General features: G+C 44.7%; 1 protein-coding gene across 4 annotated transcripts in view; it reads left to right on the plus strand.

Annotated features, from left to right (window-relative positions):
* LOC130290603 (rho GTPase-activating protein 20-like) overlaps positions 1-14906 on the plus strand; it is a 231051-nt gene that overhangs the window by 150323 nt on the left and 65822 nt on the right. Inside the window, exon 1 of one of the 4 annotated variants that reach the window (XM_056538449.1) lies at positions 13939-14151. The exons of the other annotated variants lie outside the window; for them this stretch is intronic. The gene's annotated coding sequence lies outside the window, so the exon portion shown is untranslated. Of the gene's footprint in view, positions 1-13938; positions 14152-14906 lie in introns of those variants that run through there. 4 annotated transcript variants of the gene reach the window in all.

The following is a 14906-nucleotide window of genomic DNA, read 5'->3' on the forward strand; positions in this document are numbered from 1 at the left end:
CAGTTCACCAGAGCTACTCAGGTTATCACTGGAGTCCTCTTTGGTGGATGTAACAGACCTTGCACTCCCCCGCCTTCTATTTAAAGATGCCCCACAGATCTTCAGTAGAGGCATCTTAGCCAGTCCATCACCTTTACTCTCAGCTTCTTTACCAAGGCAGTAAAGGTCTTGAGGATGTTTGGGGTCATTATCATGTTGGAATGCCCTGCGACCCAGTCTCTGAAGGGAAGGGATCATGTTTTAGGACATGGTTCCCTTAAGGGAGTAGTTGTTACTGAGCGCATGGTCCTGTTACCTGCTGCTGCCGGTAGGGCTGGGATTCGCATTGCGGGACACACTCGTATGCGAATCCCATCCTGTCATTCACCTGGTTCCTCTCCTGCCCCTGCCTCTGCCTCTCTGCTCCGGCGCACGCGTCTCCGTCCCTTAGGGCGCGTGCGCCGGAGCTTTAAGATTTAAAGGGCCAGTGCTCCCATTACTGAAGTAACACCTGTGGCTCATTGATAAATTCCTCCACCTCCCACACTTCCCTGCCGATTCTTTGTTGCCCTAGAGCCTTAAAGAAAGCATTCCTGTGTATTGCCTTGCCGTGTATCATACCCTTGCTTCGTGACCTAACCTTGCTCCTTTGCCACCTGCCAACTGACTATTTGCTACGTTCCTGACTACGCTACTGTGCAGCCTGCCCTGACCTCCTGCTATCCAGACCACAAGTTGCCTTATCCCACCTGTGCCTCGAATCTCCTCAGCCACCTGTGTGGTCGAGCCATGCCAGGGGTAGCGACCTGGCACCTTAGACTCCGCTCCCTGGTATGGTCCGAGCCCTCTACCACACAGGTCCAGCGGATCATCATTGTACCAGTCTACTGAAACGTGAGTGTTACAGTAAGATCCAGCCATGGATCCCGCTGAGGTACCCCTGCCTGAAGTCGCGGATCTTCCCTCCATTGTGGTACATCAGTCTCAGCAATTGGTGCGACAGGTGCAGCAACTTACCCAACTGTCTGCTATGATGCAACAGCTATTGGCCTTGCAGCAACCACAGATGCAGGTACCGCAACCTGGCCCACTCCCACCACCAGTTACTGCAGTGTCTTCTGGCTCCCAGCTATGTCTGCCTTTACCTTCTAAGTAAGATGTATTATTCCAAGTTATGCAGAGGCTTCATTACACAGTGCTCCATGCAGCTGGAGCTCCTGTCTGAACAGTTTCTGACGGAACTTGTAAAGGTGGCCTTTGTCATTAGTCTACTGTCCATAAAAGCCCTGGCCTTGGCTACACCCCTTTGGGACTGTGGTGATCCGGTATCCTCCAATTTGTCGGCTTTTTTGGCAGAATTTCGCAATGTCTTTGAGGAACCCGCACATGCCTCTTCTGCTGAGATGGCTTTGCTGAACCTCTGTCAAGGGAATTCTTCCATTGGTGACTACGCAGTTCAATTCTGCACTCTAGCCTCAGAACTTGCATGGTATGATGAGGCCTTGTGTGCCACATTAAAAAAAGGACTGTCAACCAGTATTGAAGATGCACTCGCAGTATGTGATGCTCCATCTTCTTTGATTGAACTTATCCACTTGGCCACATGCATTGATGTGCTTTTTGCTGAGAGACAGGAGGAACTGCGCTTAGAGAGGGAACCTGCCCGAACACGGAAATATCCTCGCCTGACACCCGTGTTTCAACATCCATCTCTTCAGTTTCTTGCGCCTCTTGCTGAAGAGGCTATGCAAGTGGATCGTTCTCGTCTTACACAACAGGAGAGGTCACGACGACACAGTGAGAATTTGTGCTTGTATTGTGCTAGCCCGGAGCACTTCCTCAAAGACTGTACAGTTCGCCCACAGCGTCCGGGAAATGCCCGCACCTAGGGTACATGGGAGAGGCGTCCTTGGGTGTGAATACTACCTCTCCACACTTAACTATTTCTGTACAAGTCTTCACTTCAATCAAGTCTTCTTTCAGCGCTACAGCATTTTTGGATTCTGGAACAACAGGTGGCTTTATTGATGCTTCTTTGGTCCACAAGTATCATCTTCCCCTTACTTGGCTTGCCAAGCCCTCATCTCATCTGTTAATGGACAAAATCTGGACTGTATAGTTCACTTCCGTACAGAATCTCTTGTCATGCAACGGGGTTTATTGGATAAAGAAAAGATTGAATTCAATGTTCTGCCACACTGTACTTCAGAGATTCTTCTTGGCCTTCCTTGGCTGCAATGCCATTCTCCGCAACTGGATTGGAGAACTGGAGAAATTCAATGTTCTGCCACACTGTACTTCAGAGATTCTTCTTGGCCTTCCTTGGCTGCAATGCCATTCTCCGCAACTGGATTGGAGAACTGGAGAAATAATTAGCTGGGGAAAAATCGGTCAAAATCGTTGCCTCCAGCCAGTTCAGTCTAAAAAAAAATTTCGTCTTCCTCCTTTACCTAGCCTGCCGCCACCTTACCAAGATTTCTCTGAGATATTCTGCAAGAAACAGGCTGAGCCTCTGCCTCCACATCGTCCTTATGACTGCCCTACAGATCTTCTGCCTGGTACCACTCCTCCTCGTGGAAGGATATACCCTCTATCGGTTCCTGAGACCAAAGCTATGGCTCAGTATATCCAGGAGAAACTCCAAAATGGATTTATCCACGAGTCTTCTTCTTTGTAGGGAAGAAGGATGACTCACTCCGTCCATGCATTGACTACAGGGGGACTTAACAAAATCACGGTCAAGAACCATTACCCACTACCTCTTATCTCAGAACTTTTTGACAGTCTACAAGGTGCCAAGGTCTTCTCCAAGTTGGACTTGCGTGGAGCATATGACCTCATTCATCTCCGCAAGGGAGATGAATGGAAAATGGCCTTCAATACTCTTGACGGACATTTTGGTCTCTGCAATGCTCCAGATGTTTTTCAAGAGTTTGTCAATGATATCTTCCGTGATCTTCTATACACCTGTGTTGTTGTATATCTAGATGACATCTTGATCTTTTCTTCCAACTTAGAGGAACATCGTACTTATGTTGGTCTGGTTCTTCAGCGACTATGGAAGAATCATCTCTACGCCAAACTGGAGAAATGCCTGTTCGAGAAGTCTAGTCTTCCGTTCCTTGGCTAGATCTCTCATCGGGGCCTGCAGATGGATCCAGATAAATTGTCTGCAGTATTGGATTGGCCTCGTCCTTTGGGCCTACGTGCTATTCAACGCTTTCTGGGATTCGCAAACTATTATCGACATTTTTCATCCTTGGTTGCTCCAATTGTGGCTCTCACTAAGAAGACTTCCAACCCTTAGTCTTGGCCTCAAGAGGCTGAAGAGGCCTTCTCCCGTTTAAAGTCTGCATTTGCCTCTGCTCCTGTGCTTACAAGACCAGATCCGGAAAGGCCCTTTGCTTTGGAGGTTGATGCCTCATCTATTGGAGCGGGTGCCATTCTTACTCAGAAAAACACCAAGGGCAAGACTGTAACTTGTGGGTTCTTCTACAAGACCTTCTCTCCTGCTGAGAGGAATTGCTCCATTGGAGATCTGGAACTCCTCGCTATCAAGCTAGCTTTGGAGGAATGGCGACATTTATTGGAACATTCTTCTCATCCGGCCAGCATCTACTCCGACCATAAGAATCTTCTATTCAGTCTGCTCAGTGTTTGAACCCCCGCTAGGCTAGGCACTGTTCTTTTCTAGGTTAAAACTTCTTTATCCACTTCCGTCCGGCAGATAAGAACATCAGAGCAGATGCTCTCTCCAAGTCCTCTGACGTCATTGGTTTGGACTCCAAGCCTAGGCATATTATTCCTCCTGACCGTTTGACTACTGCCGCTCCTGCTAAAATCCAGCAAGTCCCTCCGGGAAAATCCTTTGTGCCTGCCAGATTGAGACGCAAGGTACTGAAATTGGGTAATTCTTCCTTGACAGCAGGTCATCCTGGTATACGCAAGACTTTGCTTCTAATCTCCCGGCACTGCTGGTGGCCCCATCTTGAACATGATGTTTCTGATTTTGTTCATTCCTGTGAAACTTGTGCCCGTGGCAAAACTCCTCGACAAAGACCTGCAGGACTCTTACAGCCTTTACCCATTCCAGAGATTCCCTGGTCCCATATCGCCATGGATGCCACTCTCTCATAATAACACTGTCATTTGGGTCGTTGTAAAAAGGAGATAAAAAGCAACAGGAGGTGCGCACCTAGTGAGGACCGTCTAAATAAATGGTACAAAGTAAAAGCAAAATGGGTCCTTACCCTTGGGTGTTGCGCTTAGAGCCCAACACCTACAGTAGCGTCTGGGATGAATGAATAGCCGGACAGCTGCCACGAGGAACTTCCCGGGGTGACGTCAGTCTAACCAGTAACAAGGCATAGGTAGAAAATTGAAAAGGTGTTCCCCTTAATGACGGCGCTAGTCCATGGGCAGATAGATATGCATTTATTGAAACATCAAAGGCTGTTTCAATAAATGCATATCTATCTGCCCATGGATTAGCGTCGTCATTAAGGGGCACACCTTTTCATTTGGGTCGTTGTAGATCGGTTTTCCAAGATGGCTCATTTCATTCCTCTACCAAGTCTTCGTTCTGCCCCACAGCTGGCGAAGTATTTGTTGTTGCATGTCTTTCGTTTACATGGTCTTCCTAAGCATATTGTTTCGAGTCGTGGTGTGCAGTTTGTCGCTAAGTTCTTCTGGCGAGCTCTTTTGTAACCGTCTGGACCTACCACCCTCAGTCCAACGGTCCAAAGCCTTAGAGAAAGCATTCCTTTGTATTGCCTTGCCGTGTATCATACCCTTGCTCCGTGATCTGACCTTGCTCCTTTGCCGCCTGCCTACTGACTATTTGCTATGTTCCTGACTATGCTACTGTGCCGCCTGCCCTCACCTCCTGCTATCCAGACCACGAGTTGCCTTATTCCACCTGTGCCTCGAATCTCCTCATCCACCTGTGTGGTCGAGCTGTGCCAGGGGGAACGACTTGGGTCCCGCCTGCCGCGTCCATTCCGCTTTGCTGCGGGCTCTGGTGAAAATTAGCGGCACCTTAGACTCTGCACCCTGGTACGGTCCGAGTCATTTACCACACAGGTCCAGCGGATCCACTATCATCAGCTTACCATGTTCCAGCCTACTGAAACGTGAGTGTTGCAGTAGTACAGTGAGCATTTTCTTCATCCTATTGTGGCTGGGCTGCAAAAAAAAAACAAAAAAAAAAAACATTAACTTACCTTCCTCCATTCCCCGTTGCGCCGCTATAGCTCTTCGGTCCTCCGGTCTTCTTCCTTCTTCTGTGTGCACAGATTGCCACACTGCAGTCAGCGTATCGCCAGCTGCAGCGATGTCCCGCCTTGGCCGGGGATAGGCTGAGTGCAATGCCATATAAGGAGCCCAGGCAGCAGGGAGAAGCGGGGGCCAGGCTCCTTACATGACAATGCGCTCAGCCTATTGCCATCCAGCGATACTCTGACTGCAGTGTGACAACATGCACACGGAAGAAGGAAGTAGGAAGAAGACCGAATTGGAGACCCGAAGAGCTATAGCTGCGCAACGGGGGAACGGAGGAAGGTAAGTTAATGTTTGTTTTGTTTTTTGCAGCCTGGGCACAATAGGATGAAGAAAATTTTCACTATATTACTTTAATGAACTATTCCCCAGTGCTAGCTGCACTCATGCAGGTCCAGACCATGACACTCCCAACACCATGCTCTACTGTAGGCAAGACACACTTGTCCTTATATTCCTCACCTGGTTCCCGCCACACACACTTGACACCATCTGAACCAAATAAGTTTATCTTGGTCTCATCGGACCACATGACATATATATATATATATATATATATATATTAGATCCAAAATGAGACTTGACTGTTCAAGATTCTGATTGCTCATATAAGACCTTGAAATACTTTTATATTGCAGCGTATTATTGCATGCCAGCATTTTGCTGACAATCGAGTAGGCATTGCCTATGACTTTGGCTGCCATGGCAATCCAAGTACATGCCAGTTGCTGGACAAAGGGACCCCCCGCACTATTGTCCACAAAGATTTAAGTGGCCAGTGTTATCTCTGATCCGAGCCATCATTAGGAGCCATGCTGCATATTAGCTGTATATTATCTTCTCACACAAATCACATGGACACATCTTCTAGCAAGTTGCTCAGAAACTCAATGTACAGTCACATTGTTTTCCAGGGAGGTTTTTATTTATTTATGACTGTCTACTTCTACTACACAGTGTTTTAGTTCACTGTTAAATATCAAAGAGTATGGTACATGCAGGATTGTGCAGATATACAGAGGTAGGCATTTTGCTTGTAATAGATTTTATTAGTTTTCTGAATAAACTGTTAAATGGTAATGTTATAAGATACCATTCACACTGGAGCTACATGGAGACTTTTCCTAGAATTAGTTTTTAATTTAATAAAGTGACAGCTGCAGTTCAAAGAAACGTTCATTGTGTAGCATTACATTGCATTTAACTCACAAGAATTCCTCTGGACTACAGCTGTATCTTAAGCCTTAGACATTGTTTTATGCAGTCAGTCACCTTGTGTACTTCTGTATCAAGCTCTGTACAGCTTCATATTTCAGAGATATGTAGATTCTCCCAGCTGCTAAAGTGAAAAGTTGTTGGGTGGCTGAGGAGTTAATCTCTTTAAGTGTTATTGTCATGAGTGTAATATATACTTTGCTTTTTTCTGTATTGCATTGTCCCCTACTGCATACACTGAGAAATTATGTAAGGGTTAATGTTTTATTATTTGCTGCCACCAATGGTGAGCTTTGTATGTGTAAGAATTTATAGAATATCTGTCACGTGACTCACCTTACTTTCTTTTTATACAGAGACTATTAGAAGGTTGTTACGCCGAGCGCTCCGGGTCCCCGCTCCTCCCCGGAGCGCTCGCAGCGTTTTCCTGTTCGCAGCGTCCCGGTCAGACCCGCTGACCGGGAGCGCTGCGATAATGTCCCTAGCCGGGATGCGATCCGCGATGCGGGACGCACCCGCTCGCCATTCGCATCCCGGTCCGCTTACCAGACTCGTTTCCCGTCTGTACTGTCCCGGCGCGCGCGCGCCGGCTCTCTGCGATTTAAAGGGCCAGTGCGCCGCTGATTGGCGCCTGGTTCTAATCAGTGTATTCACCTGTGCACTTCCCTATATAACCTTACTTCCCCTTCCCTTCCTTGCCGGATCTTGTTGCCATTGTGCCAGTGAAAGCGTTCCTTGTATGTCCCAAGCCAGTGTTCCAGATCTCTTGCCGTTGCCCCTGACTACGATTCTTGCTGCCTGCCCTGACCTTCTGCTACGTCCGACCTTGCTCTTGCCTAATCTCTTGTACCGCGCCTATCTCAGCAGTCAGAGAGGTTGAGCCGTTACCGGTGGATACGACCTGGTTGCTACCGCCGCTGCAAGACCATCCCGCTTTGCGGCAGGCTCTGATGAATACCAGTAGCAACTTAGAACCGGTCCATCGGTACGGTCCACGCCAATCTCTCTCTGACACAGAGGATCCACCTCCAGCCTGCCGAATCCTGACAAAGGTTGAGGGAGGAGTTTCAAAAAGCTGGCCTTCTGTCTTCAGAGAGCTTTAACCAGTTCAGTCTGGAACAGGCCAGAGTAGAGTACAGAGCGGTCGGTCTGTTCTCTCTGCTAGGTCACATGTGGGAAAAGTTTAGGCCTAGATAACATCCTTTCCAAGCAGAACTGCTTCAAACTGCTTCAGCTGATCATGGCACTGTGCAGCGTTCAGGAGATTTTCACCCACGACTGTCTCCAGTCAACGCTAAGAGGGCTATCATCTTCCAAATCCTATTGTAGACACAGTTGGTCGGCACTAGTGCATCAAGCAATCCTAATGTTTAACTGGTTATAGCGAAACTAGCACATCAAGCCAAACATAATAGTGCTCAAGTAATAGGGTTCTAAGTACCAAATAGCAAAGCAGTCCAGAAAAAAATATATTCATAGGAGAAAAAAGGAGGCACTCACCAAACTATCTGCAAAAAAGAATCTTCTTTTATTTCAGTGCAGCATAGGTAAAAACACCAACAGCGGGCATGGACGACAGTAATTCTAAACTCAAAGCTAAATACAGACTTTTGACAAAATCAGATAAAAAATAAATCCTGCTTGTCCCGCACTAACAACACATCTTCAATAAATATACAGGTTGCATACCACCAGCCACCCAGAAAAACAGTCATCAACAATGGGTTTCTTACATTAGGCAAACATACTCTTTAAGCCTGCACACCTCAGGACTCGAACTCTCATTGGAGGTTCCTCACAGACTTACTCCCACCTACTTTTAAAACCCAGTGACAAGCTGCCTTCAGCACCTGTGCTGACCTGGGCTAGGCTGACAGTCTGAAGTGGCCCAGAAAAGGATGAAAGGTCTCATTACCAAGCCTGCCTTTCATTTCATAAAAAATCAAGGCCAGATAACAAGACTTACCAAAATCCCTACTTTAACAAGCAAAGTCTCCACAGAGATTTAACTCTTTATGGATGTCACATATCTTACCCAGGTTCCCCTGGATGGAATAATCTCTTACTTAAACCTTGTATCCACACATGACAGGTACCTCACAGATACCTGTAGCAGCAAGCAATAAAGCCCAGGTCAAGAGCCCTAAGGTCCAGCAAAAATAAAGCAGTTGCTGCAGCATTTAAGTAAAGTAAATGTGGTGGCCCAGTACAGGAGTTGCACCCCTGTAACTATGCTGCCTTGTCAGGCAGACTTCATGTCAGTGACCTCTGGGCCCCCCCTGTACTTGTGCTTATGTATCATCTTAAGTGCCTATGTTATGTAGTATAATGTACATAAATTGTTGTATACCTTTAAGTATTATTGTCATGTGATTGTAACCAGGGAAGGTACCAGTGACCTTGTGACCTACAGGGTGACCTATGGGACCCCTCCAGAGTCTCCCCATATAAGACCTGGGTGGAGCTTCCTCTCTCTCTTTGAATCTTTGCTGAGCTGCAGTGAGGTCAAGTCGGAGAGTGTGTCTGGTGTCCTAAGGAGGCCTAAGTCTACCATGCAACCACAAATTCACAAGTCTACTACCCCACAGGTGAAAGTCAAAATCTGGTAAGCAACAAAAGGGGTGAAGTCTGTCATAGTCAGTCTCAGTCAAGTCAGTCCAAGTCCATCTGTGGGCCTAGCCAAGCTGTATGGACTGTTACACCTGTCTGACTCAGTAAAGCTGCCGTTGTTCTGTAACTTGGCGTTGAAGTCATTATTTGCCCCCGTGCCTAGCCCAGGATCCAGCGGTATACCTTCGGGTGGTGTAGAGGATAAACCTGGCACCATGAACACAAGGGGTTAATACCATCTGCCCCTGGGTTTATTCCATCTACCCTCATCACACCCTCATCACATAAAAATGTTAGAAGCTTTATTCAATTTAAAGTGTACAAAGATGCAATCTTCCAGCTGCTATGCATTCTAGTAACTAAAGAATAAATGTCATATCCTGCAATGAATTAAAAACAATAATTGTATGTTACTCAGTACCTAATACTGATCATGTTCATATAATTTTTATGTGTCTAGCACCCATATTTCTCTCGGAAATATTTTCTATTTCTTGCTTACTTGATTTGTAATTCTGTGCTTTGGAGGGGGTGTGTCCTAACTCTGCATTAATCATTTTCTTCTCTGAGTCAGGTGTGCTGTGCTGAGTCTCTTCATCCAATCACTGCAGGCTACTCTGTAACCCCCTCCTTTATGTTTTCATGCTGCAGTTGATAGGACAGGAGTGATCACAGAGGAGTGCAAGTTCTACCCTCACTTACTGGAATTTGCTTGTCCTTGCCTGTGCTTCAGCTTGCTACAGAATTTTGTTCTGGATGTTATGTAGACCCCTAGAGGTGTTTTTTGTTTTTTTTATAAGTTATGATTTCTATAAGAGGAAATAAAATGTTCTTATGAAGTATATTAGAAAGGTTAATGTTTTGCCTAGATGTACAACATATAAAGTGTTTTTAAATCTGACAGTGCCTATTCAATATCAATCATACAAAAAATAAAGTACTTGTGCAATATTATAAATACATCAGCTTTCTATAGAATCATACAAAGGTATTCATAAAATTGCATAATACAGTCAAGTACATAATAATTACAAAAGTGTGCATAATTAAAATGAAGAAGCAGTGCAAGGATGGTTGCCCACCCCAAAGTGGTTATTTATAGTGTTGTGCGGCATAGGCCATATTCGAATTCGCGAATATTCGCGAATATATGGATGAATATTAGTCATATTCGCGAATATTCGCATATCCGTAATACTCTCGTTTTATTTTCGCATATGCGAATATTCGTGCGTACGAAAATTAACATATGCGAAAATTTGTATATACCAAAATTAGCATAAGCGAAATTCGCACATGCGAAAATTAGCATATGCAAATTTTCGCATATGCGAAAATTCGCACACCAGTCTTACACAGTAGTATTAGAGTCTTCTTACACCACATAAGCTGGAAGCAGAGAGGGATGATCACTGTGATGTGTACTGTGAAAAAAAAAAAAAAAAAAAGAATATTCGTAATTACGAATATATAGCGCTATATTCGCGAATAAAATTCGAATTGCAAATATTCGCGAGCAACACTAGTTATTTAATGGTGACATAATGGAGACCCAGTGCAAACAAACAGACTCGGTGTGGTGCTAACTGCGCATGCGCGCAAAGATCAAAGGCTGGAACAGACAGGAAGCACAAAAGCCAATCAGTGTGTCACTTGGTTAGTTACCATAGAAGCATCACCTTAGAGTTGTAAACAGTGTAGTGGCCATCTTAAAATCAGGCAAAGCAGTTCTTTGATCCTAAATACTGACAGTGTACTGTTACATGACAAATATATTGGCTCTAGTGGCTAGGTAAGCATGCAGTATGGGATAAGTCAGAGTCCCTACACATTTAATGCTACCAGTGCTTTATGCAGAAGGGAATATGAAAACATCACATCAATTTCAGGAATAATCTAGGTCTCTTTAGAGGCCACTGTGTGATCCCCCTCTCAGCTCAGGAAGCACCGGGTAATTCAGGGTCTCACATCACCCTTGTGGGAAGTGTCCACCATTCGAGTCTAACACACATACTGTGGGGATGACCAGTTCTAGCCATAGTCAAAATTGCGCAGTCAGGGCACATATATAAATACGTCTCACACTGGTTTCGGCTCTCAGGAAAACCTCTATGGCCCATATATATAAAGTATCATAAATCTCAGAAAAATCCCAAGAGAGTCTGAAAACAATAATAAAAGATTATGCATATACATGTGGGAGTGTCAGCACAAGTCATTGCTTCCGTTTCTGAAAGAGAAGGAAAGAAAAGTTGTTACCATCTCAAAAAAATGTCACTTGTGTACCAATTATTAGGTCACGGGTATGATCAAAATCTTAGGAAGTCATGGGATATATATTATATATGTGTATATTTAATATTTTAACAGGCAAACAGAAAAGCCGCTAGGTATTGGCTGTATGATATCTGCAAGTCAGGATCTTCTTGTTGATCACCATTCACAAGGCATTAAAAACGTCACTAGCACCGAAGTACATAAAGCTAAAAATGTTCTCAACGCAGTTTTAAAGTTTCACATGCAACTACTTTAGTGGTGATTTATTGTGGGAAATCTAGTCAGACATTTCTCCTTGTTTGGCATTTCATGTTTTTATTTTTTGGAAGCTGCATTAAGATGTCAAAGTGACCATCTCAGAGGTCAAAACTGGAATCTTTGTTTTACGTCATTTTAAAGGCCAACACCAAGACAAATACAGAAGAGATATGTATTTATATAGCCTGTATGTATGTATTACATCATTTCTTAGTCTAGAAGGGGAGTGCAACTTTAAGGGACATAGGGGGACATTTTTCAAAGCATTTTTTTTTTGCTTAAAATTGTCGCAAAAAAGTCGCACATGCGGCTACTCTCTTTTTTCTGCGACTTTTTGATTGTGCAGTGCCCTAAGCAAAAAATAATAATCTTGCTTACCAAAGCAAAAAGTGATTTTTGACTTGCAGTGGTCAGAGATTTATCAAGTGCGAAAGTCGCAAAAAAGTCGCATTACATGAAAAAACCTACCGTATTTTTCGTTCTATAGGACGCACCGGCGTATAAGACGCACCCAATTTATAGGTGCAAAATCTAAAAAAATAAAGATTTTGAACCCAATAGTGGTCTTCAATCTGCGGACCTCCAGATGTTGCAAAACTACAACTCCCAGCATGCCCGGACAGCCGTTGGCTGTCCGGGCATGCTGGGAGTTGTAGTTTTGCAACATCTGGAGGTCCGCAGATTGAAGACCACTGCATAGGAGGTAATGCTCACGTGTCCCCGCCGCTCCGAACCCGTCACCGCTGCCCTGGATGTCGCTCCATCGCTGTCGCCGTGTCCCCGTCGCTCCGGAACGTCTCTGCTGTCGGTCGGGTATCCTTGCTCTCCGTCGCCGCCATCACGTTGTTACGCACGCCGACGCACGTACGCGACGACGTGATGACGAGGAAGGAGAGCGTCGGCCATACAGGGGATCCCTGAACGGAGAAGACACCGAGGAGGCAGGTAAGGTCCCTCCTGGTGTCCTGTAAGCACTAACCCGGCTATTCAGTCGGGCTGTTCGGTGAGATCGCGGCGGTCCCGAACAGCCCGACTGAACAGCCGCGTTAGTTTCACTTTCCCTTCAGACGCGGCGGTCAGCTTTGATCGCCGCATCTGAAGGGTTAATACAGGGCATCACCGTGATCGGTGATGTCCTGTATTAGCCGCGGGTCCCGGCCGTTGATGGCCGCAGGGACCGCCGCGATAATGGTGTATTCGCCGTATAAGATGCACAGACTTTTTCCCCCAGTTTTGGGGAAGAAAAAGTGCGTCTTATACGGCGAAAAATACGGTACTAAATTTAATCCAGATCAGACATGGAGCAGAAAAAGCCAATACCAAAGCAAAAAATAAATAATAATAAATTGCTTGCGTGAAAGAAATGTATCAACAGGCTGAAACCAGTTGATAAATAAGTTGCACATAAGCAAAAAATTGTTCGAAAAAAATAACTAAAAAAAGGAATACATAAGAAAACATTGATAAATGTCACCCATAGTGTTTCTTTTCCACTAAAGACAACAGATAAACCATTCAGCAGCCAATGTTCAGTTAACATTTTAATCATAATCACATCTTATGTTCAGCTATAGGCCACATTGACACACTTTAAAAAAAAAGACTGTATTTTAATTCAGTAAATTACAGTAAAAAAAAGACTGTATTTTAATTACAGTAAATTCGATTCGTCACGAACTTCTCGGCTCGGCAGTTGATAACTTTTTCCTGCATAAATTAGTTCAGCTTTCAGGTGCTCCCGTGGGCTGGAAAAGGTGGATACAGTCCTAGGAGACTCTTTCCTAGGAATGTATCCACCTTTTCCAGCCCACCGGAGCACCTGAAGGCTGAACTAATTTACGCAGGAAAAGTCATCAATTGCCGAGCCGAGAAGTTTGTGACAAATCGAATTTACTGTAAGTTCGCTCATCTCTAGTAGCCAGCAGCACCATTTTCCACTTGCAAGAGTTAATTCAGCCATTTTTTAAGCCAATTAGGGAAAACAAATGGGCTTTATTTTTCTTTTCATCTAATTATTTTTTTTTTTGTAAACAGCTAAAAGGATCTAAATAAAATATTTGTTTTTCAGCGTGTAAACAAGCATTTCTTGTTCTATATTCAGGTTTATTGTTAATATTAGATATATAATCATATCAGCCCAGATTTATCAAACGATGTGAGTGAAAATGGAGGGATTTTCCCATAGCAACCAATCACAGCTCCGCTTTCACTTTACCAGAGCTCGTTAGCTGAGCTGTGATTGGTTGCTGTGGGAAAATCACTCCATTTTTTTCTCTCACAGAGTTTGATAAATCTGGGCCTATGATAGTTAGTATGGTAAAAAAAATACCAAGTTCGACCATGGGAAAGGGAGACGACAAAAGGGAAAGAAAGGAATGGATTAAGGGACCTGACCACAAGTAGCGATAAGAATGGATAAACATTCATAGAAGGATTTTCTACATTAACACAGACACTGATCTTATTTTGTTTCACAAAACCATCTACGTCTTTCTTGAAGGAATCCTTTGTTTCTGCATATTTAAATGGCTAGAAGTAAGTGCAGTGCATGCCAGAATAAAGGTTTATGTTTTGCAGAACCAGTACAATAGACAGGCTTTGCAGACATACAGTTCAAATCATTATTAAAGTAGTACTCCGCCCATAGACATGTTAGCCCCTAGACAAAGGATAGGGAATAACATGTCTGACTGGGGGGGTCCCGCTGCAGGGACCCCCCGCTATCTCCTGGCCGGCGTTATGGCACTTGTGGCTTCCGTGATCATGATGTCACGCCATTTCCCCTCCATTCATGTCTATGGGAGGGGGCGTGACAGTACACAGTTGTCATTCCTCCTCCCATAGTCATGAATGGAGGGGGCGTGGCAGCTGTGTTCCTCAGTCACCTGGCACAGAGCGGCTTTCGCTCAGTGCACCAGATAACTGGGGTGCCACTGCAGAGATCATGGGGGGGGGGGGGGGCCAAGAGGCCGAACACCAACGATCAGACATGTTATCTCCTATCCTATGAATAGGGGATAACATGTCTTGCGATGGAGTACCCCTTTAAGACACCTATAAAGGTCTGCTAGCAGTTATAGCCATGTAAACATACTGACTAATGAAAAAAAGAGATTTTACAGGCATTACATAGCTTAGTATGTCCTGATCACACACCTTTTTACAGTATATTGATACACCTTTTTCTTCCTGAGATATGAGGGTTTATAGATTGTCTGACAATAGGAAACCATTCGGATGGGTGTGAACTTAATTTTAACCCCTTCCCACAAATGGATGTATATTTACGT

Source organism: Hyla sarda, chromosome 9 (genome assembly GCF_029499605.1).
Source record: "Hyla sarda isolate aHylSar1 chromosome 9, aHylSar1.hap1, whole genome shotgun sequence".
In the NCBI taxonomy this organism is placed as follows: Eukaryota; Metazoa; Chordata; class Amphibia; order Anura; family Hylidae; genus Hyla; species Hyla sarda.